Here is a 22,554-nt window from a genome sequence, read left to right as displayed (position 1 = left end):
CGTTTTTTTTTTCTTCTTCTTCTTCTTCTTCTTCTTCTTATTTTTCTTTTTCTTGTCGCACACTTACAAAAACTGCTATAAAACTCGAACGCGTTATCCGATTGCCTTGAAATTTGGCACACAGAAGGGGGGTATAAAGGCGCATCTCGGTACCAACTTTGGCTGGAATACCATAAACAGACAAAGAGTTATGAGCGATTATGCACGAAAAATAACACCAATATGTTGTCACGCCTACAGGGTAAACCGCGTATGGGAAGAAGCTGAAAATCGGTGGGTGAATAGGTTAACTATTGAACCTCAAACCTTTTGTGGTTTGAAAGAAATCGAGCTAAAAACCAGGAAGATACAGCGAAAAAATCAACAGTGTGTAACAATTACGCAATCGAGATTAGCTAATTTTTAATATTTTTATTTTATTATTATTATTATTATTATGCTTGCCACGCCTACCAGATAAACCACTTGGGGTAATGCTTTCAAAATCGCTGTACAGATGGAGTTATCATCTTAGAAAGGCTCTTCAATGGTGTAGAAGAATCAGACTTAAATCCACGGAGTTATAACACGAAATCCAACTTGGTGTAGCAAGTGCGAGATCGAGATACTCTAATAGAGCAGTCATCCTAATAGAGCAGTCACCCTGAACAGAATTAAAGAGATCAGTTAGAAATAAGTAACCTGTATAGAGATCAGCTACAAACAAATCACCCTGTAGAGAGTTCAGCTACAAACAATTCACCCTGTTAAAACATCAGTTAGAAGAAGATTTCTTGTAGAGAGTTCAGATACAAACAAATCACCCTGTTGAAAGATCAGCTAGAAGATGTCACCTTGTAGATAGTTCAGTTACAAAGAAACCACCATGTAGAGAATTCAGCTACAAACTAGTGACCCTGTAGATACATCAGCTAGAAGAAGTTACCTTGTAGAGAGTTCAGCTACAAAGAAACCATTCTGTAAAGAGCTCAGCTGCAAACAAATCACCTATACAGAATTCAGCTACAAACAAATCACCCTGTAGAGAGATCAGCTAGAAGAAGTTACCTTGTAGATAGTTCAGCTACAAACAAATCATCCTGTAGAGAGATCAGCTAGAAGAAGTTACCTTGTAGATAGTTCAGCTACAAACAATTCACCCTGTACAGAGCTCAGTTAAAAGAGGTTTCCTTGTAAAAAGTTCAGCTACAAACAAATCACCCTGTAGAGAGATAAGTAAGAAGAAGTTACCTTGTAGATCGTTCTGCTACAAACAATTCACCCTGTAAAGAGATCAGCTAGAAGAAGTTACCTTGTAGAGAGTTCAGCTACAAAGAAACCATCATGTAGAGAATTCAGCCGCAAACAAATCATGTATAGAGAGTTCAGCTACAAACAAATCTCCCTGTAGAGAGATCAGCTAGAAGAAGTTTCCTTGTAGAGAGATCAGCTAGAAGAAGTTACCTTGTAGGGATTTCAGCTACAAACAAATCACCCTGTAGAGAGTTCAGCTACAAAGAAACTATTCTGTAAAGAGCTCAGCAGCAAACAAATCACTTGTACAGAATTCAGCTACAAACAAATCGCCCTGTAGAGAGATCAGCTAGAAGAAATTACCTTGTAGATAGTTCAGCTACAAACAAATCACCCTGTAGAAAGATCAGTTAGAAGAACTTACCTTGGAGAAAGTTCAGCTACAAAGAAACCATTTTGTAAAGAGCTCAGCTGCAAACAAATCACCTGTACAGAATTCAACTACGAACAAATCACCCTGTAGAGATCAGCTATAAGAAGTTACCTTGTAGATAGTTCAGCTACAAACAAATCTCCCTGTAGAGAGATCAGCTAGAAGAAATTACCTTGTAGAGAGTTCAGCTACAAAGAAACCACCATGTAGAGAGTTCAGCTGCAAAGAAATCACCCTGTAGAAAATTCTGCCAGAAACAAATTGCCCTGTAGAAAGATCAGTTAGAAGAAGTTATCTTTTAGAGAGTTCAGCTACAAAGAAACCATTCTGTAAAGAGCTCAGCTGCAAACAAATCACCTATACAAAATTCAGCTACAAACACATCACCTGTAGAGAGATCAGCTAGAAGAAGTTACCTTGTAGATCGTTCAGCTACAAACAATTCACCCTGTAGAGAGAGCAATTAGAAGAAGTCACCTTGTAGAGTGTTCAGTTACAAAGAAACCACCATGGAGATTTCTGTAATCAATATATGTGACCGGATTTGCGAAAAGGGGTCTTCCACACACATCCAATTCCGTAAATGTTGGAGACCATAACTCAGTGTTCAAGTAACATAATTATTAACCTGAACATTTCACCATGTATTCAGCTATAGTGGTGCTCACCACTGCCCAAATATCAAGGCAATAGCTCTTTCCAATCTGAAGTTATCAATTGTCAAAGTTGGCAAATTGGACCCCTTTTCGCAAATCCGGTCACATATGTATTATACAGTATATATAATTTGTACATTTACTGATAAAATATTTAAAGTACATCTACTTCATCTTTTCTTCTTCCTGTAGTAAAGAAAAAAACATAGGTTAAAAAAGTCCCAAAGCTGGCCATAGGCCGGCTTTGGGGTATACAAATACAAAAAGAAATGGAATCTAATCCAAAACAGCCAAGCTGTAAAAAAAGTGTGCGGCCCTCAGAAAGGCTATGGTGAAAAAAGATGTGAAATCCAAGGTGGCGGCCAAGAAATGGCTGTGATGGTAGGTTAGTGGTAAAAATTTTAATAATGACAATTCAGGTGAATTTTTGTGAAGCGGCACAAAAATTCACCTGAATTGTCATTATTAAAATTTTTACCACTAACCTACCATCACAGCCATTTCTTGGCCGCCACCTTGGATTTCACATCTTTTTTCACCATAGCCTTTCTGAGGGCCGCACACTTTTTTTACAGCTTGGCTGTTTTGGATTAGATAATATTGACGCTTACAACTTCAAATGCTGCAACATATATTTTGTAATTTAAGGTGATAGTTAAATTTCATTTTGAAATTAATATACTAGTACACTTGATAAATGCACTAATCTTGACCACACAGCCATACACAAAAGCAAAGCAAAAAGACACAGACATACAGGTACAGAAACACATCTACATCACCCTTACCAACTTCAAATTCTCCTACAAATTTGGTGTCATTTAATGTAACAGTTAAACTATGAGGACCCAACTTTCTAAACATAGGCATCGGACAGATTGCCTTACAGTTTACAATGATTCCCTGAATAGGTCTAGTAAAGAGCTCTCGTGGAATACCTTCAGTTACATCACCATCATCATCAATGAATACACATATGATCTTCTCATGACTACTAGTTGTGTTAAAACTTGGTCCACTTAGTGTCATTACTCCACCATTGGTGATTGTTGGGGTAATAGGATCCACTAGAACTGTGGAAGAGAAAAAACAATAAAATATACAGTATACAAATACCATTACCAAGTTAACATAATACATCCTAATATGGCAAAACTTTAAAAGGTATTTTAAATAAAGAATGCATAATTTTGCTCAAAAGGGTTCAGAAAACACTAAAACACTTTAGTTCAATATTCTAATATCCATCTGGTTCCTTCTTTTGTTAAGAGGTTGATCTATTACTTTAAAGTGCTTATTAGATATATTGTAACTGAAGTAGCACATTACTGTTTTCTTCTGATCAATAAACCAAATGACAACACTCACTGCTATGATTGATTATTATAGTAAATGTCATCCATGAACCATCTCTATAATTTTTATAGGACCATTTTGTGTAATAGTATTTCAAAAAACCACATGGGGTACTTTGAGATAATAAGTCACTCTCTAGAGTTTCTATGAATACTTAGACTCTATTTAGGCTGTTTTGGGTGGGTAATAAATCTCATATACTCCACCTTGTTTTCTAATATACTCCACGCCTTCAGGCACAATATAGCATATGCCCAAAATCTAGGTTTATCCAATCGCTACACATTGCTCACGTGCAGTGATTTAACGAGCGTTATTATTTTGTCAAGTGAGGACGCATAGTTGCCATGGCGCTAGTATTATCTCAAGAAAACCAGCCGCTTCCGCCAAGCCTACAGCAGAAACAGCCATGGATGAGGTAAGTAATCTGAGTGTAATGTGAAATAGAGTCTAAAGCAGTTATATGGGCACAATGTGGAGTCTATGAAATTTTTAGAATACAACAAGTTTGATACTGAAATTTGATTGGCTGAAAACGTGGTCTCTAAATCTCGTAGAGCCACGGTCATGTCCAATAGAGACCACGCTCTGAGGCGATACGAAACACGATAATTACGCGCCTGTAACATTGGCAACGCATGGGCGTTTAAATGGCTAGTAACAGCCGTACTGAATTAGAGGGAGGTGTAATGGGCTTGTTAATACTAATCAACACTACATTACTTGCTTACAAGCAGCTGTCGGGGCACAACAACAGCAGCAATGAATTGTAGTCCAGTCGTTGAGTCCAGTACTTCGATACATAGCACGCGCCTGTAACATTGGCAACGCATGGGCGTTTAAACGGGTAGCAACAGCCACGCTGAGGTCCCGCCATGTAGGGAGGTGTAGAGGGCTTGTTTCTAGTAATTAGCCATACATTTCCCATTTACAAGCAGCTGTCAACTCAAGGTACAATAACGAGTTTTAGTCTAAATAAGTTAGACGTCAAGAACCACTGGGTTCTACGGGATTTAGAAAACCCTCAGGCCCTTAGTACCGCCCTCGCTGCGCTCAGGCGCTACAGCCCAGGGCCTTCGAGTTTTCTAAATCCCGTAGAACCCTGGTTCTTGACGTCTAACTATTATATAAACCCTCAGGCCCTTAGTAGCGCCCTCGCTTCGCTCATGCACTACAGCCTGGGCCTTCGGGTTTATAAATTTCATAGACTCCACATTGTACCCATATAACTATTATATATACAAGAAATTGACAAGGAGAAAACATCCTGGCTGCCTGGCAGACTCCTGTAAGTGTTCGAGTGTTAATCGGATGACTGCAGGTTTGAGGTTACCCAGGTCCAGTCATAATGAAATCTGCAGCTGGCTTTGGGCACATGTTCAATTAGACTCTATTTAGGCTGTTTTGGGTGGGTAATAAATCTCATATACTCCACGCCTTCAGGCACAATATAACACATGCTCAAAATCTAGGTTTATCCAATCGTTATGCATTGTTCACGTGCAGTGATTTAACAAGCGCTATTATTTTGTCATGTGAGGATGCATAGTTGCCATAGCGCTATTATTATCACAAGAAAACCAGCCACTTTTGCCGAGCCTACAGCAGAAACAGCTGTGGATGAGGTAAGTAGTCTGAGTATAATGTGAAACAGAGTCTAAAGCAGTTATACGGGCACAATGTGGAGTCTATGAAATTTATAAACCCTCAGGCCCTTAGTAGCACCCTCGCTTCGCTCATGAGCTACAGCCCGGGCCTTCGGGTTTATAAACTTCATAGACTCCACATTGTGCCCGTATAACTATAATGTATCTTCAAGAACAATATATGCATGATTGGAATATTTATTTATTTTTAATTTATTAAGGCTTTACAGCATAAGTAAGTGCTGAAGGTCTGTAAGCGATCTGGTCCTACAGCTTTGATACATAAAGTGTGTCTGAAAAGGTTGAGTTAGGACAATAATGTGCAAGTATATTGTCCACACCTAAAGGAGCTAAAAAACTTCATGCAAATAGCAGCCCGTTTGACGGAATTTTAGGCTAGAGTTAATAATGAAACAGCCTATTACTGTATGTCATTGTGTAATGCAAAAAACCTAACTTATGACTAAATTTGTATTGGGTTTGATCAAGACTCACGGTAGTGAGTCGCGCGGCCAGTAAAGCAGAAACGCGTGCCGCAGACAATAAATGACGCGACCACTACATGAGGATATTACAAGAACCATATGCAAGAACGAACGTTGTCAAATTCGGCCTTCCTGTAATCCACCCGTCACTTACACTGTCCCTCTGAAACTCTGGAGTTGAACTCATCGTGTCACTAGTAACTACCACACAAGCAGTGAAGCAAATCCATGCCGATTGTTTCGTGATCGAGGTTGCCGACATCAAAGAAGTTTCATTTTTTTATTTTTTTATTTTATCGCATGCGGTTAGACGCAACCGCCGGTGTATGCCTTGCGTTCCTTTGTGCATTCCGAACATTGATCGCCCTGTTATCGCTTCAGTATTCACTCAATCACCTCAAGATTCACATCATCGATTTCACCATACATGATTACCCTACAGTCGTGATTTCAGCACCAAACGAAGTTTCAGTCGTCCTCAGTCGACCTAGAGGCCAAATACAAATCCCAGATTGTTGTCTTCCGCGATACTCGCTTGGCATGTAGGGCAATGTATCTTTAAACTGTTCTAAAAATTTCGTTCAGATTGAAACATTTGTTTTCGAGAATGGCTAGTTTGAAATTTGAATTTAGTCGCCCCCATGTCATTTGCTCTCTAAGAATTTTACTCGGAATTTAAAGAATGACGCAGAGCACAACTGCAGTCACTGGGTATTGATGAACTGGCGCTCTATGTAGTTAATCAGTACATATAGCCACCAAGAAGTGTGCTGCCATAGATTATAGTCCATAGATATAATCTATGGTGCTGCATATCATCCTTCATTTTGAAATTAGTTGCCCCCACATAATTTGTCCTCTAAGGGCGCGGCTTAAAGAATGACACTAGTACAACTGCGGTTACCAGTTGTTGACACAAGCTGTGAGTAATTAGCACATGTAGCTAACTTAAAAGGAAGTGTGCAAAATCGCCTAATACAATTGTCACCATGCATTATTGCATTTTATAGCACCCCCACACAAAATTACACATGTAATTACAACATACAGAGGAGACACATGAATACCAAACACTTTTCACAACAATAATGTAAAAATTGTACAATAATGACTGTAATATAACAGCTATGCAAATGTTTTCCAGTGGCCCGCCATGGTAGCAAGTCTCACATGACGGCATGTATATTCATCCAAACACAATGGGAGTAACGAGTAAGTATGATGACGACAAGTTGGTATGACTCCATTTGTAGAATCCAGATGAGTGGGTGTGGCTCCAGTATGTCTAAACAGTTAACAAACATTCCTGTTATAAATATGTGCTAGAGATGCAATATAATAGTATAGTATTTAAATGCAATAATACATAGTCTCCATTGCATCACTATCAAACGACACTAAGTGGAGGATATTGTTGCATCTCTAGTATGTACACTCTATCAGTACAACCTGTTTTAATGGCCACTAGTATAGAAAGACAACCACTCTTGAAAAGCCAATTCCAATTGAGAATTTATACACTGTTACCTGCTGAATGAGTGAAGGTGGCAATAAACAAGTTCCACCGTAATTTATACACGTGATCTGATCCTGTATATTCTGTCAGTGGATGAGATCCACTTGGCCAGGACAAAATGTGACTCAAGTGTCCTGGATGATCCATACTCAACCAACTTATGACCCAGTGGCACAATGGAACTGACTATTTATAGAGAATACAATTATATTTATTTCTAAGATGTGTGGATGTGTGGACACATTACAACACATTACATGTACATACAAGACATGCTACATACTGTTTTAGCATTTCAAGTCACCACACTATACACGTACCAGTCAACAATGCTTCATAGTGCCCATCAGTAAACCTGAAGAAAAGTTACGAAAAATAAAAATTCACATAAGTACAATGAAACCTCATTAATATGGCCAGCTGTGGGACCAAGAAATTTGACCTGAATAACAAGGTGGCCTTATTAATGAGGTCATAAGTAATGCTTAGCTATATTTGGGACCTACTAGAGGTGGCCAATATAATAAGGTGGTCTTATTAAAGAGGTGGCCACTAAGTGAGGTTTCACTGTACATACAGTTCACAATATTGTGAACAATATTAATGGTTAACAATATGCACTGAAACCTGCAGGTCACTTCTTGTGGAAGATTGCTCTCTACACAAAATGACACATTCAGAGATTGTATTTAGATGGATGATACAGTAACGCATTGTGACTTCAATATTCGTGATGTGTCACTGCTAGGCAGCAACCATATACACAGCACTGCCACATCGCACTTACTCGCACACACAATTTTGCTAAAGATTTTACAAATTGATAATTAAGGGGTGTGGCAACTAGCTGTTTCGCTCGCAAGACTGTGTGGCAGCTGTTTCCCTTCTGTACAAGTGGCCACCAAGACAGGTCCACTGTGGATGAAAGCCAGGCATTAGATATTTCATGTGTTGAAGACATTCCAGGGCTTCTGGTAGTCTCAAATCTCACCACAGTTTAACTCAGGCAGTGTTGTGGTCACCACTAAACTACTGGAATGCTGTGTTATGTTCATCTTATGCTTGGCTACTATATTGTAGAACTGAAATGGATACTCTGAAAAATATATCCTATGGATAATGACTTCATCACTTTCTTCATCAGGAGCTTATAAGGACCAATAGTGAAACTTTTTACACTTGGGGCTGACAGTCAACTGCCTATGTCTGAAGCAGTGCTTTTGGTGCTCTAACAGATTGGCTGCCCCCTTGCTGCCAGCACTCACTGTCTCATACGCTGTCATACACTAAATCCATCTCTATAGCCAGTTAGAACAGCATGCTTCTTACCTTTTTTTAAGGCCGCATAATGCAGCCACCTCTTTAAAAGGCAAGGTCAGAAAATTTTGTCCCTACGGCCTGAATAATGACCAGTTTTCACTGTACTATTAGTGATTAGTGATCATGGGGGATTATTTATTAAGATACTAAGATATACAAACGCTACAACCTCTAAATATAGCAGTAAATTTTTTACCCTGGTCCAATGTCTCATAATAATCGTGACTTCGTGAGAGACTCTACTGTGACAAATACATGTTTATCATGATATGTGCTAATTGCCTTTTTACAATTAAGTTTTACAACACAAATACATGTATAGTTAAACTCTCCAATTGTGACTAAATCCCTTCAACACGAAAAGACAAGTAATGAGACAACCTTGGCCTATTCTGGTGCGTTTATTTAGTAGTAATATAAATTTTAAAGGCGTTTATTTACAACAGGACATAATTACGCGCCCCTCTATTCACTGTCTCTGTACATACTTGCCTTTTCTTTACTATTCTCATTTCATTTCACAAGATCTCTTGGCAGGGGCGTAACTTCTTCACTTGAATTAGTCAATGCTTGAAGTAGATCGAGATACTCTAATAGAACAGTCACATTTCTACAAATGCCATATTTTTATATTGTAAAGTCTGTAAGTAGCTAGTAATTTAAACTATACAATCCGATGCTAAGCAGAAGTTGTAACTATGCTAAATATTGATTGTTGTGTTACAGCTGTTTTGTGACTGCTCTAATAGAGTATCTTGATCGTTTCAATGCAGTACAAGATGAAAGGAAAAGTGTTGTTAAGGGTTTACTAGTTAAAATGGGTGTTAGTTGGCTGCAGTTGCATGCCATTAACAGGGCCGTCCAGAGAAATTAGAGGGCCCAGGGAAAAGAGTTAAAGAGGGGCCCAGGGGCAAGGAAGGGTCTAGATCCTGACTGCTCTATTAGAGTATATCGATCTTTCTTTAAACAGGTATTCAAGTGGCCCCTTTCAGGCTATGGTAGGGGGAAAAACACCCCAGTTACCCCCAATGTGGGCGGCCCTGGCCACTAAAATTACAGTTATATTTTAATATTCTGTCACTGTAATCTGGGGTTTCTGTCAAAACCATGGAAACTCACCTACTGTTATCAACAGTGTATTGCTTATTCTAACAAAAAGTATTGAAATCCCATCCAAAAACAGCTTATAGCTGTAAAAAAAGTGCTCGTCCAAGTAAAGCAAAGTTAACTGCGAAAAAAAGTAATGATATCATACCATGTGCGAGGTGTGCAAGTTGTAAAATTAATATTAGCTAATCAGATAATACAATGTTATTGTTAAAGTGTTAATGAGAACTATGTGATGCTGCTAGTTCTTAAGTGTGTGAGCATCTTCATAAATGCCACATAAATTTAATTCTCAATAAAGCAATGTGTATAGATTCTCTTATAGTAATAAATAGTTTGAGTTTGGCCGCCTTTCCTGTATACAGCAATGCTACGAACAAAGGAAAGGTGGCCAAACTCAAACTATTTATTACTATCAGAGAATCTATACACATTGCTTTATTGAGAATTAAATTTATGTGGCATTTATGAAGATGCTCACACACTTAAAAACTAGCAGCATCACATAGTTCTCATTAACACTTTAACAATAACATTGTATTATCTGATTAGCTAATATTAATTTTACAACTTGCACACCTCGCACATGGCCGCATTATGATATCATTACTTTTTGTCGCAGTTAACTCTGCTTTACTTGGACGCGCACTTTTTTTACAGCTATAAGCTGTTTTTGGATGGGATTTCATTTATTGTTTTGACTCCAGCAATCAGCTACAGCCATTCTTTCTTAAAAGTAAAACAGGTTAGCTACTAGTCACTGGCAGCACTTGTCAGTGGCTTTCAGTACCTTTTTTTTGTGTGTGTGTACTGAAAACAATAATTATATAACCAAGTACTAAGAATAATACGAAACGCGGTTAAAATTACATCATAAATAATTAATAATTAATGTTTGAGAAAACTACGAGGCCTAGAGACATGAACTAACCGGGGATAGATTCGCCTATGAATGAAGGCACAAACGTATAATCGTCGCTCCTGTTTGTGCTGATGACTTGACCATACGTGTAATTCTATATAACACCCAGTACCACACCCTTGCTTAATTACTTACATATTGCGCGAAGAAGATTAGTGATGCCCGTGCAGGAGAGCCAGAAGCCACTTGTGTAAACAAGAAGATTACAAGTAAGTTTTTATGTTTGTAACATCTCAAGTCTCCATGCCAGCTGCCAGTGGATTCATTCACGTAAATAAACAATACAAGAAAACATTAAACTGACATATGCCACTAAAGCTCTTTACAATAAGCTTACAGTTACCTACATATAAAATACAAGTAAACAATTTTGTCTTGTGCAGCTGGCATGGTGAACTTTCTTTGTGTTGGTGTCAGGCAATTCAATACGTGCTTATCTTTTTTGCCTTCACCTGGCGTAGCTACTAGGCTCTAGTGGCTTGGCTGTCTTCCTTTATCTGGTTCATCTGGCTTGCATACGCCTACAGCATTGTGTAGCTATCTCCTGCAAGTTGTGTATGCATAACTATAGTGTGTCACCCATCACTGTGCCATTGCTACATCACTGATGAACCTTACTTAGCTCTAGTTGATGTTGATATGCATTGCTGTATATTGGCTAATAATTTTTATCTGCATGGTGATGTTGCCTATAATGTATTGCTGCATACAATACTGCAATAATGTATAGTTCTCTCCTGTATGTTTTGTATACATATACTTTGTACACATCACTGTGCCATTTATACCACACCAATGATGTACCGGCACTTAGCTACTGGTGGCCATTAGTTACGATGCCACTATTGTGTTATATCTGTCACTACTGTGACATATTGAGTTGATTTGGGGATAATGCATTCACCACCTAATAGCCTCACGTTGGTGTATGTACTTGGTTGTATGTGACGCGGTCCTAGTAATAATAATAATAATAATAATAGTGAAAGCAACACACATTCACACTACATATGCACTAAAACTGACAGCATGACAAAAAAATTAGTTTAAAAAATAATACCACAAACATACAACACACACACACACTACAATAATGGAAATCACAATTTATCCAACAAAGATTATTACAATACTGTTTATGTTGAACATTAACAATGTGGTCATTAAAGTGGGAAGGGAGGTGGTTCTACCACTACCCTCACACTGGAAGAAACCTGTCAGAGCATACAGTAAAACTTTTATTGGGTTGGCAAAGTGCTGCTTCACTTGTGTTAAGTACTTCTGGTGGTTATCGCCAAAGTTAATTGACGGCTCCAAATTTCAAAGAAATACTTTTAAACTAATGATATTGACAATACATTATACACATCAACAAAGACTGAATTAGGTGGTAAAGTGGTAACTATCGCAAATGCTATATGTACTAGTAAGTTTGGTATATTTCATTTGAAAATGAAGTAGAGATCTATGCAATATAAAGTAGTGAAACAAGAGATGAATGATGGTGTTACAGTATAGCTCAGAGGGAAAATCCTAAATTGGTATAAGTATTATTATTTTCAATGTCAAAGTAGAGATTATACCAACAAGCTATGCTATAATTCCATCATTCATCTCTTGTTTTACTACTTTTTATTGCTTGTATTGCTACTTCAATTCAAATTAGTTTTCTCTTATAGCATAGAGCAGTATATGTGTAATTGTACTATTAGGGCAACCGCTATAAGAGTATATTGAGATAGCCACTTGCCTACCAAGTGACATGGTCACTATCCCTTATTTTCACTGTGCTATCATTATAAATACAGCTACGCCAACAAGTGATTGAGGTCATTATGTCCTCACTCGATTGTTATTAGTCAACCATGATAAATAATATGCATGGTCTCAAGCCTATCGTGAAGTTACAGGTATCTACTGGGTGTCTGGTACCTTTAACAGATAGTTTTAAACATGCTACTCAAGGAAAGGGTTATGTGGAAATTAACACCTTGATGAGTTGATGTGGTCCCATTGCATGAAGAAGACGATGACCCGCTTGATTGGAGATAAAAATAAAGACAAGGTATAGAGGGATCACATTCATCGGAACCCCAAAAGGCACATGCCAATGGTGAGTTGATGTAAAATGGTGCTCCAGCCTTGCAACTGTTGGAAAACAGGCAGGCAGACCAAAATTCGAGTTTCAATGATTTTAAAAAATTCTAAATCCTGACACCTGTGTTTTCTTATAATGATAGTAGATGGACTAATATTACTCCATAAAAGTGATTTTTGCCACTCTGTTCTGCATTCTATTCAAATAATTATTGTATTACACAGCAAAAATAGTGTTCCAATACTACATATTCTAACCCTGTCTTTATTCAGTATTGGAACAACTATTTTAAAAAACTCCTTGTAACGAGACAAAACGAACCTCAAATCTATAAATGACTCTAACTAATGTTATTCACTATTGGGGGCTGTGGTCTGTTTTTGTTTGAGCCAAGGTAAAATTTTTGGACTATTAGTTCGTAGCTGATCTCTCTACAGGATGATTTGTTTCTAGCTGAACTCTCTACATGGTGGTTTCTTTGTAGCTGAACTCTCTACAAGGTGACTTCTTCTAGCTGAACTCTCTACAAGGTGATCTTTTTGTAGCTAAACTCTCTACAGGATGATTTGTTTACTGCTGAACTCTCTACATGATGGCTTCTTTAATTTGTAGCTGAACTCTCTGCAGGATGATTTGTTTGTAGCTTAACTCTCCACAGGGTGATTTGTTTGTAGCTGAACTCTCTACAGAATGGTTTCTTTGTAGCTGAACTCTGTGCAAGGTGATTTCTTCTAGCTGATCTCTCTACAAGGGGACTTCTTCTAGCTGATCTCTCTACTGGATGACTTGTGCCTAGCTGAACTCTCTACATGGTGATTTGTTTGTAGCTGAACTGTCTACAGGATGGTTTCTTTGTAGCTGAACTCTATGCAAAGTAATTTCTTCTAGTTGATCTCTCTACAGCGTGACTAGTTTCTAGCTGATCTCTATAGTTGGTGACTTGTTTGTAGCTGAACTTACTACAGGGTGATTTGTTTGTAGCTGAACTCTCTACAGGGTGATTTGTTTCTAGCTGAACTCTCTACAGGGTGATCAGTTCAAAGATGAACCCTCTACAGGGTGGCTTCTTCTAGCTGATCTCTCTGCAGTGTGATTTGTTTGTAGCTGAACTCTCTACAGGGTGATTTGTTTGTAGCTGAACACTCTACAAGGTGACGTTTTCTAACTGAGCTCACTCTTGTTTCTAGCTGATCTCTCTAAAGAATAACTTGTTACAATTAGTAAAGCTGAACTCTTTACAGGGTGGATTTTGGTTGTTAAACTCTCTGTATGAAGACTTGTTTGTAGTAGAATTCTCTACAGAGTGAATTGTTTGTAGCTGAACTCTCTATAGGGTGCATGACTTGTTGATAGCTGAACTCTCTTCAGTGTGACTTGTAATAATTATACAGCGATATATTTGTAGCTGAACTCTGACTTGCTTGTAGCTGAACTGTCTACAATATTAACTGGTTACTGCTGAACTCCCTACAGCATAACTTGCAATGTAATAGAAATCTGTAATGGAGTAAGTCATGAACTAGCTGAATACTCTATTAGGGTGACTGTTCTATTAGAGTATCTCGGTCTCGCATTTGCTATACGGAGTTGGCTTTGGAATCATAACTCAGTGGTTTGTATTCCGATTATTCTGTACTACTGCAAGGACTTTCTACACACAACGATTTTTAACTCATTCCATGAAGCGGTTTACCCTGTAGGCTTGACAACAAATCGATCTTGTTTTACGCGAATAATTGGTCATAAATCCTTAATCGGATTTGCACCAAAATTGATACTAGAATTGGCCTTTGGACTGCCTTTCTGTGTGCCAACTTTCAAGGCAATTGGAGTACGCGTTTGCATTTTATAGCAATTTTTGCAAGTGTGCGAAAAAACTGTAACTCAGAAACGGCTGGAGCGATTTCCTTCAAATTTGGAAGGTCGACTCTCCTAGCTGGTGGGCAACTCTGCAGCACATTTGGTTTCAATCGGATAAGGTATCACCGAGATACAAAGGTGTGAAAATGACGTTATCTTTCTTCCTGTCAATATACCCAGTGTGGCGCCGGCTTCTTGGGCTGCACGACACACTATCGTGTATCTTGATAATAAAACTTTACACCACAAAAACTACTTGTTTGTGATATGTATATGGACACGCAAGCATACTATATCCTGATCCTGTTGTAGTGACACTCCCTATCACGTGCACTGTACTATCTACTCGGTACACATATTGTCCAGGACTACCAGTATTAGACATTTCTTCAATATCAGCAATAGCTGCAGGTATTCAACACATTAAATCTTAATGGATCTCCTCCAAAATCAAACCCAACTTGAGCATCTACTTGACTAGCATCTCCACGAGTCCAGCTGATACCATCATCAAGGTAATTGAAAACAACAAATGAGTGTCTATCATCAGTAACAAGTGGAGCTTGAATGTGTTGGTCTGAAAAAGTAGAAAAATAATGCACACAGGTTACAGTGGGTACCCTACCTATAGCACGAATGCGAAGAGTACATTAATAGTACTGCGAATAGCTAATTCACAATTATACGATTGCATATGCTGTATGACTAACTGGCTAATGTCTTTAGTCAGGCATAACTTAATAACAATTAAAGCTATGAGCTTGATTTTTTACTGATAGACATCACTTTGGTCTGACAGGTTCCTTTTGGAATACTATAGTATGTATGTATGTATAATTCATGCTTCATAGGCGTAATTACCTTTTCCCTCCTTTGTGTCATATTTCTGTTAGCTGACAACATAATATTTAAGGTGTACTTGTATTAAAAAACAAAACAATAATTTTGTGCATACATACCTCCAACAGTCAATTGGCTGTTCACTAGTGTTGTTTCAGTTACCTGAAACTAAAACTAAAAGTACTTTTAGTAAGGTGAATATATTGAAGTTAACTAAAACTAAAACTATAACTAAAATCAAATCTATATTATTACTAAAACTAAAACTATAACTAAAACAAATGTATATAGTCACTGAAACTATAACTATAACTAAAATCAAATCTATATTCAGTATTACTAAAACTATAACTAAAACAAACGTATATAATCACTAAAACTATAACTATAACTAAAATCAAATCTATATTATTGATTTGTCTCCAGAAGAGAAAAAATTGAGCGTTACAAGCAAGAAAATTTTACAGTTGAGCTTGAAGATGATCCATTTTACTTTTGTATTTTTACCACTTATTTCCCTCTTATTGCAGCTGTTGCTTGTGACATATTATGCATACCTGCTTCAACAGCCCCTATTGAAAGAGTATTTTCTACAAGTGGGGAATCGACATCTGGAAAATGCAACAGACTTACTGATAGTAACTTGGAAAGGGAAGTTCTACTAAGGAAGAATAAGGAATACCTGTGACAGAGATTGTGTCAAATGCACTGTATTAAGTGTTGTATTAATCTATACTATAAAAAAATTGACAAGTCTTGTAATACAAAGATTTTGTATTACTAAGCTGGAAAAATGGTACTGAAATTATAACAAGAGTTTCATTCACATAAAATATAGTCACTTGGTGATTACTATTAAAGCTAAATAAGGTTTTCTTATGCACAACTAAAACTATAACTAAAGGGTTTTCAGATACATAACTAAAACTGTGTCTAAAACTAAAAGGTTTTCAAGTTTTTAACTATAACTAGAACTAGAACTAAAACATTTTCATGTACATAACTAAAATTGTAACTAAAACTAAAAGGTTTTCATATTTCTAACTATAACTAGAACTAGAACTAAAAGATTTTGATGTACATAACTGAAACTATAACTAAAACTAAAAGTTTTCATGTTTTTAACTGTAACTATAACTAAAACAACAAAGAGTGAATAACCATAACTAAATCAATAACTGAAAGAATTAAGAATGATTACTATAACTAAAACTAAAACTAAAACTCCATACTAAAACAACACTACTGTTCACATATTGTTCTTTGTGTGTGCAGCTCAAAACATAATCAAAAACTATATTATGCAAAATGGCTACATTTCTTATTAGTACTAGTATTTTAAAATTTGTAATTTAATTTAAAAATGAAGCAGGGATCTATGCAATAAAAATAGTGAAACAAGAGATAAATGATGGCGTTACAGCATAGCTCAGTGGGAAAGTCCCTACTTTGGCACATTAATTATTTTGTTCAATGCCAAAGTAGGGACTTCCCACTGATCTATGCTGTAATACCATCATTCATCTCTTGTTTCAATTGTGAAGATGATATCTAGCAAGTGTACCTCTTATACAGTGGCAATTCTAGACCTGACCTACAGGGGGGCCAAGTAGGGAACAGCATAACTATTGTTGTTTGGCTATAGTAGTATAAAGTAGAATTTTCAGGAGGGTCTGGGGGTGCAACCCCCAGAAGCTGCAGGATTTTTGCAATTTAAAGGCTTGAAAACAGCCTAAAATTTGTTCTAAAAACATGAAAAATGCTAAAAATAACAATGCCAATCTATACAGCAACTTTTCCCCAAGATTTTTTAAAAGTTATTTTTTAACAGGGGGGGCCATGGCCCCCCCTTAGAATCGCCTATGCTCTTATAGTAGCGCCAGGATTGAAGCGCTTCTGAAATTCAACTCTGAAATAATTCTGTGATGTCTAAATATGCTGCTGTAGAAACTGAAGCATTGATATGGAAAAAAATTAATGCCTCAATATGGTTTCGTTGGATGAAGAAGAAGACAAGCAGTCTGATTAAAGATGAAAGAAGAGACAAGGCGCAGAGGGCCTACACTCATGGGAACCCCAAAAAGGCACATCCCACTGGTGAGTTTACTATTTAATAGTTATACCATGGCCACAAGGGATTTGCCTGATATATATGCCCAAGCCCGAGGGCCACAGGCCTGAGGGCGCAGGCATATATATCAGGCAAATCCTGAGTGGCCATGGTATAAGTAATATATACCACTCTGGTATGCTCACCTAATAGGTGAAGGGAGACAAACCTGCATTCACCACATTAATTTTATACAGAGGTTTGCAAACATTGATTGTGGGCCTAAATTGTGGGCACAAAAAAGAAATGATTGTGGGTTTCACTGGTTGTAGTGATACCATTTTAAACCAAATAACCACTTTGTGAATGAATAACGTAACCTAAGGTGCTATAATGAACACTTAGACATATAGGTTGTGAATGTTTGAGGCATTTTTTATGCAGTTGAAATGTACTCTGTAGAAGAACAATCCTGACATTCCAAAAGCGATTATTTAGTAGTGCTTAGTAACTGAACTATGCAATGCTATTCTTTTTGCTTCACAACAATGCCCCTAACTAAACCAACATGTTTAACTCAAATCCACAATGCAAAACTTTAAGCAGCTCTATATAAATAATCAAAGGGAACCGTATCGCCCTAACCACAGGGCGATATCTAGATGTCACCCTGTGGTCAGAGCAATATGCAATATATAACCCTGTGGTTTCCTTTGATCTGAGGTGTCAAAGTGGTATACTGTGGCATAAAATGGTGACCGTGTGCTGTTTCATTTGGCCTCTAGCCTTGCGACTGTAGTCAGTGAGTGAGGAAGTGAGAGTAAAATTTGAGTTTCAGTGATTTAAAAAAAAATTAATATCTGGCCACCTGTAAGTGTTTCGTTGTATTTGTGACCCAGTCTGAGAAAACCAGTCTTATCGCCCATGTCAGCAGATTCGATGTTTCACCCAGGACACAAAGCTACATGAATAAACTATCTAATTCCACAATCAAAATCAGCTAGACTTGAGTGGTCTGGTTTTGTTGGTTGCTATTCCCAAGCCCTGTGGCGATCCGTACATGCGGTGTGGGGTCTTTGGTCACCCTGGGGATGACTGTATGTGGCTGTATAGCTCTGTGGTGTTGAATAAGTACCTGTGCTGTGAATTTCCTTTTATTTAGCCAATTTTGAGACCTCAATGGCCCAAAACTTGGCCCAATTCATCCCTATGCTTTCCTTTTCAATTTTTGAACACCATCACACCCGCCTCCCACCCATTTTGCAGCTTACCTGATACAGTCAACCTCGGTTTAAAAACTATCTAAAATGGCAGAAAATTTAGTTGTTGGCTACTTGCACAGTGGATGCTGTGGAAGGTAAGTAATTGGTATAAAACATGTGAAAATTTGGTACACATAGCTTCAACTATTGGCGAGCTACAACACACTAAATACTTAAAACCGGCATTTCTCGATACTTTAAAATAGGCAATAAGCCCGGTTTATCCAGACTGGGTCTCATTTACTGCTGTTTAATGTATTATATGGACTAGTATTTAGTATACCTTAAATGTGATTTTCGGCGCATAAAATGTCTCTAGGATGATTTTTGAAGGCAGAATTTTGGGAGGCGTGCTAAATTTTCATTCGGATCCCTACTTAAACGGTACTAACATATCATTTGATAGTTTTATCGTACAGTTATAGTGTCATATGTCTGATAACATTCTTCTTTTGATGCAGTGCTATAAAGTCCACTGAAGAAATTGTGTCATAAATAGGGATAGGGGTAACAATTGTAATAAAAATAATCAGCTATTTTGCAAGCTAGGATAGGGACCATTACAATAAAATGATGTGCTTCAGCCAGGAAGATCATCACTTTAGTGCAAATTTTTATTAATTCCTACAGTACTGCTCCATACAACTTCACAGTGCACACATGTTGTGTGTACTTCCACACACGTGAACTCAACATGTACACGTGGTTTGCATGCAATTACATGCATGAATGTAGCCCATGAAGGTAGCACCCAGCAGCACCACTAGACACATGATGCATGCAGCCTGTAGTACACACGTAGTTTACATTACAAGCATGACTCTGAACAAAATTACAGTAGCTACTAGTGCTGTGCGATAGCAACCAAAGTTTGCGTATCCCGATACTGTTACTTAAGTATCACGATATACATTAGGTATAGAGTATTAACTGAAAAACAGTGAAGCTTGCAATAATGTAGTAAGTAAGTTACAAATTGTTGTGTAAAAAAATAACACGTTAACATTTTATGGAAGTATACACAATCCATAAAACACCTGTGAAAATACTACACATGGTTGTATGGAAAACATAGCTAGTTTTAGCTCCACCAATTTAGTGATAGATCACTGCTACACTGCCATAGGAAGTTTGCATCTGTGAGAAAAATTTGTTTAGTACAAGACATTCTGTACAGGCAGAGCACTAACGTCCTAGGTGTAATCACTAGTATAGTAGTTACTGAATAAGTTGAAATGAACACAAATGTCCCATAGCGAGTCTACTACAAGTTCAAAAACTAACCTGCGATGGCCCCTAGCTGCTGTAATATTAAAATACACAAAAATGCCAGCATGAAACATTGTTGTACCACAGGTAATAGCTACCAGCTGCTCATAATTCATGTGTGCTGTATTCTTTTACTGTATATTACAACTAGAGTAACCTGCAGCTGTGGACACAAGCCATAACCACCACTGAATAGATTGTAGCACATGTACAGCCATTATGATGTACAGTAAAGCTGTAATACTGGAAAACATTGCCATGGATCCATGTTAATCAGCCTCATATTTTCTCAGTTCAAGTGACAACTGCCAACATGGTCAAGCAATTAGCATATCATATGGCTACCATGCTGACTGCTTTGCTGACAAGGCTTTTAGTAACAGTGGAGATTGTATAATGTTCGAATTCAGTGTGTTCAATTAGAAGTCCATTGACTGTATCCTTAAATTCACTTCTCAAGATCTGGATCATTAGCTACGCGGCTCCAGTGAAATGATCGTGCCAGTGGATTAGCCTTACAACAGTAAAAATGACCATTTTGTATGCATTGTTATAATTGTACTTAGCCATATAATTTCGTACATTCAGCTATATATGTTTTTCACTGTAGGAACCATACAGCTTATTAGCCTAGACGCATGTATGTGCAATTTGTCTTGCATACACGGGTGTACATGTGAGTTGCAGTCTTGCACACATGTGTGTAGTAGTTATGTGATTTCATTTCACACTCATGGACTTTTTAAAGGACACACATGTCATGTTTAGTAGCGTGCGTTGTTGCACCACACATGTGTGAAGTCATATTTGAGCAGTACTGTACTTTAGCCATTTACTGCTAATTGTGAGCTATCCATACAAGTACTTTTATTGTAATGCTCTTACTAGCTTGTAAAAATAATTTCTATTTTTTCTTACTCTCTAATACAACCTGTATACAAAATGCTTACAGAACAAACAGGTCTTAGCACACCTTCTGATCCCAGGTTTATATTTTGTCGTAGTAGCATGCATAATTTCATTTTTTTTCTCAAAATGCATGCTTATGCAAACTAGGTGGTTTTTTGTAGAGGAGGTCACATATTATACATGCCATCATTAATTAAAAACTACCATTTTTAATGTAATCATTTAGTGGGTTTTGAGAGTTACATACCTTGATATATAGGTATAGCAATAAGTGTTCACTAATTGGACAGATATCATGCATGGTAAAATGGTCAGTCCCCTAGTTTGAACAGTGGGACTTTGTATTATATCATTAGCTTGAGTCAACAATGAAGCATCATTAGAATTTTATTCATCGTGCATGATTAATCTTTTATCAATATTATTATAGCTTTTTAGCTTGAATTTTCAGAGGGGGTTTCCAGAACCCCAGGAAGCCTGCCCATATATACCCCTGCACATCTGTGAAAGAGCTAGGACTTTGCAAATATACTTATGCAGTTGGTTTTTATTGTGAACTTCCTTGCTATATAATTAGCTGGCCAATGGCTAAATATTTAACTAAACATCAAGAGCATCAGACAAAGTATTTCTCAAGTACACTATTCAATAACTGTTTGCCTTACTATTTGTTGTCTAGCAGCTATATGAAACACAGACCTCTTCAGCTACACCAGTACAAGGAACCACAAATTAATAATTTGGGTTGTCTACACTTTACTAATATGAATGATTTTAGCCAAGACTACATATCTGAACAATAGCACAGTGTTCAGATAAGCACATTATAAACAAATGTTGAAGAGTTGAAGAGGCTCAGCTTGATTTCTTTGGACTTGTTTAGAGCTTTAATCATGTATGATTAGATTATTTGAGTGATTATTTTATTGGAGCATTTAATTAAGTGACTGTTGTATTAGAGTATTTTGGTGACTGTTCTATTAGAGTGTATCAATCTTTTTAGAAAATTTTAATCCCCACCCAAATCTTATAGCTGTGCAGAGGTGGGGCTTAGTTCCACTTTAGTTAACACGTCAGAACATCCTTCAGTGCCCTACATAGCCTCTGCCTACCTTTTAGGTGCCCACGTCTTACGTGTCAACTTGAAACACCTTTAAAAAAAAAGGTAATCCTAGGGGGGGTTCATCTGAACAACTTGAACCCACCCCCCTGGTTACAGACCTGTTTACTCCATTCTCATGTGGTCCAGTACAAAGGTCATGCCACTTTTGCATCCCATGCTTGAAACAACAATCGGTTGTATAGGTTTTAAATACAAATTGGAAACCGTATGTATGTAGTAAGAATTTGGTAACCAAGAAGTGTTACATATCAGTTGGTAACATGGACAACAGTAATCTAGGAAGTGTTACATATAAGTTGGTAATGTGGACATTGCAAACCCCTCATCGCCGCATTACAACTAAAACATGTACCTGCTATATTTATGGGTAATAGTTATACCACGGGCACAAGTACGTATATATCAGAGTTTCCGCAGTACAACTAATATGTACCATGAGGGTTAATCACCTACATGTGTGAGAAACTGC

General features: G+C 37.5%; 1 long non-coding RNA gene across 1 annotated transcript in view; it reads left to right on the top strand.

Annotated features, from left to right (window-relative positions):
• The first annotated feature begins 10,704 nt into the window (after nt 1–10,704).
• Nucleotides 10,705–22,554, top strand: part of LOC136246801 (uncharacterized) — a 185,404-nt gene continuing 173,554 nt past the window's right edge. Inside the window, exon 1 of the long non-coding RNA XR_010696841.1 lies at nt 10,705–10,883. This is a non-coding gene — a long non-coding RNA (uncharacterized lncRNA). The remainder of the gene's footprint in view (nt 10,884–22,554) is intronic.

This window comes from Dysidea avara, chromosome 2, assembly GCF_963678975.1.
Source record: "Dysidea avara chromosome 2, odDysAvar1.4, whole genome shotgun sequence".
NCBI lineage: Eukaryota > Metazoa > Porifera > Demospongiae > Dictyoceratida > Dysideidae > Dysidea > Dysidea avara.
The sequence above is the reverse complement of the archived record's forward strand: the minus strand, read 5'-3'. Positions and strand labels throughout refer to the sequence as shown.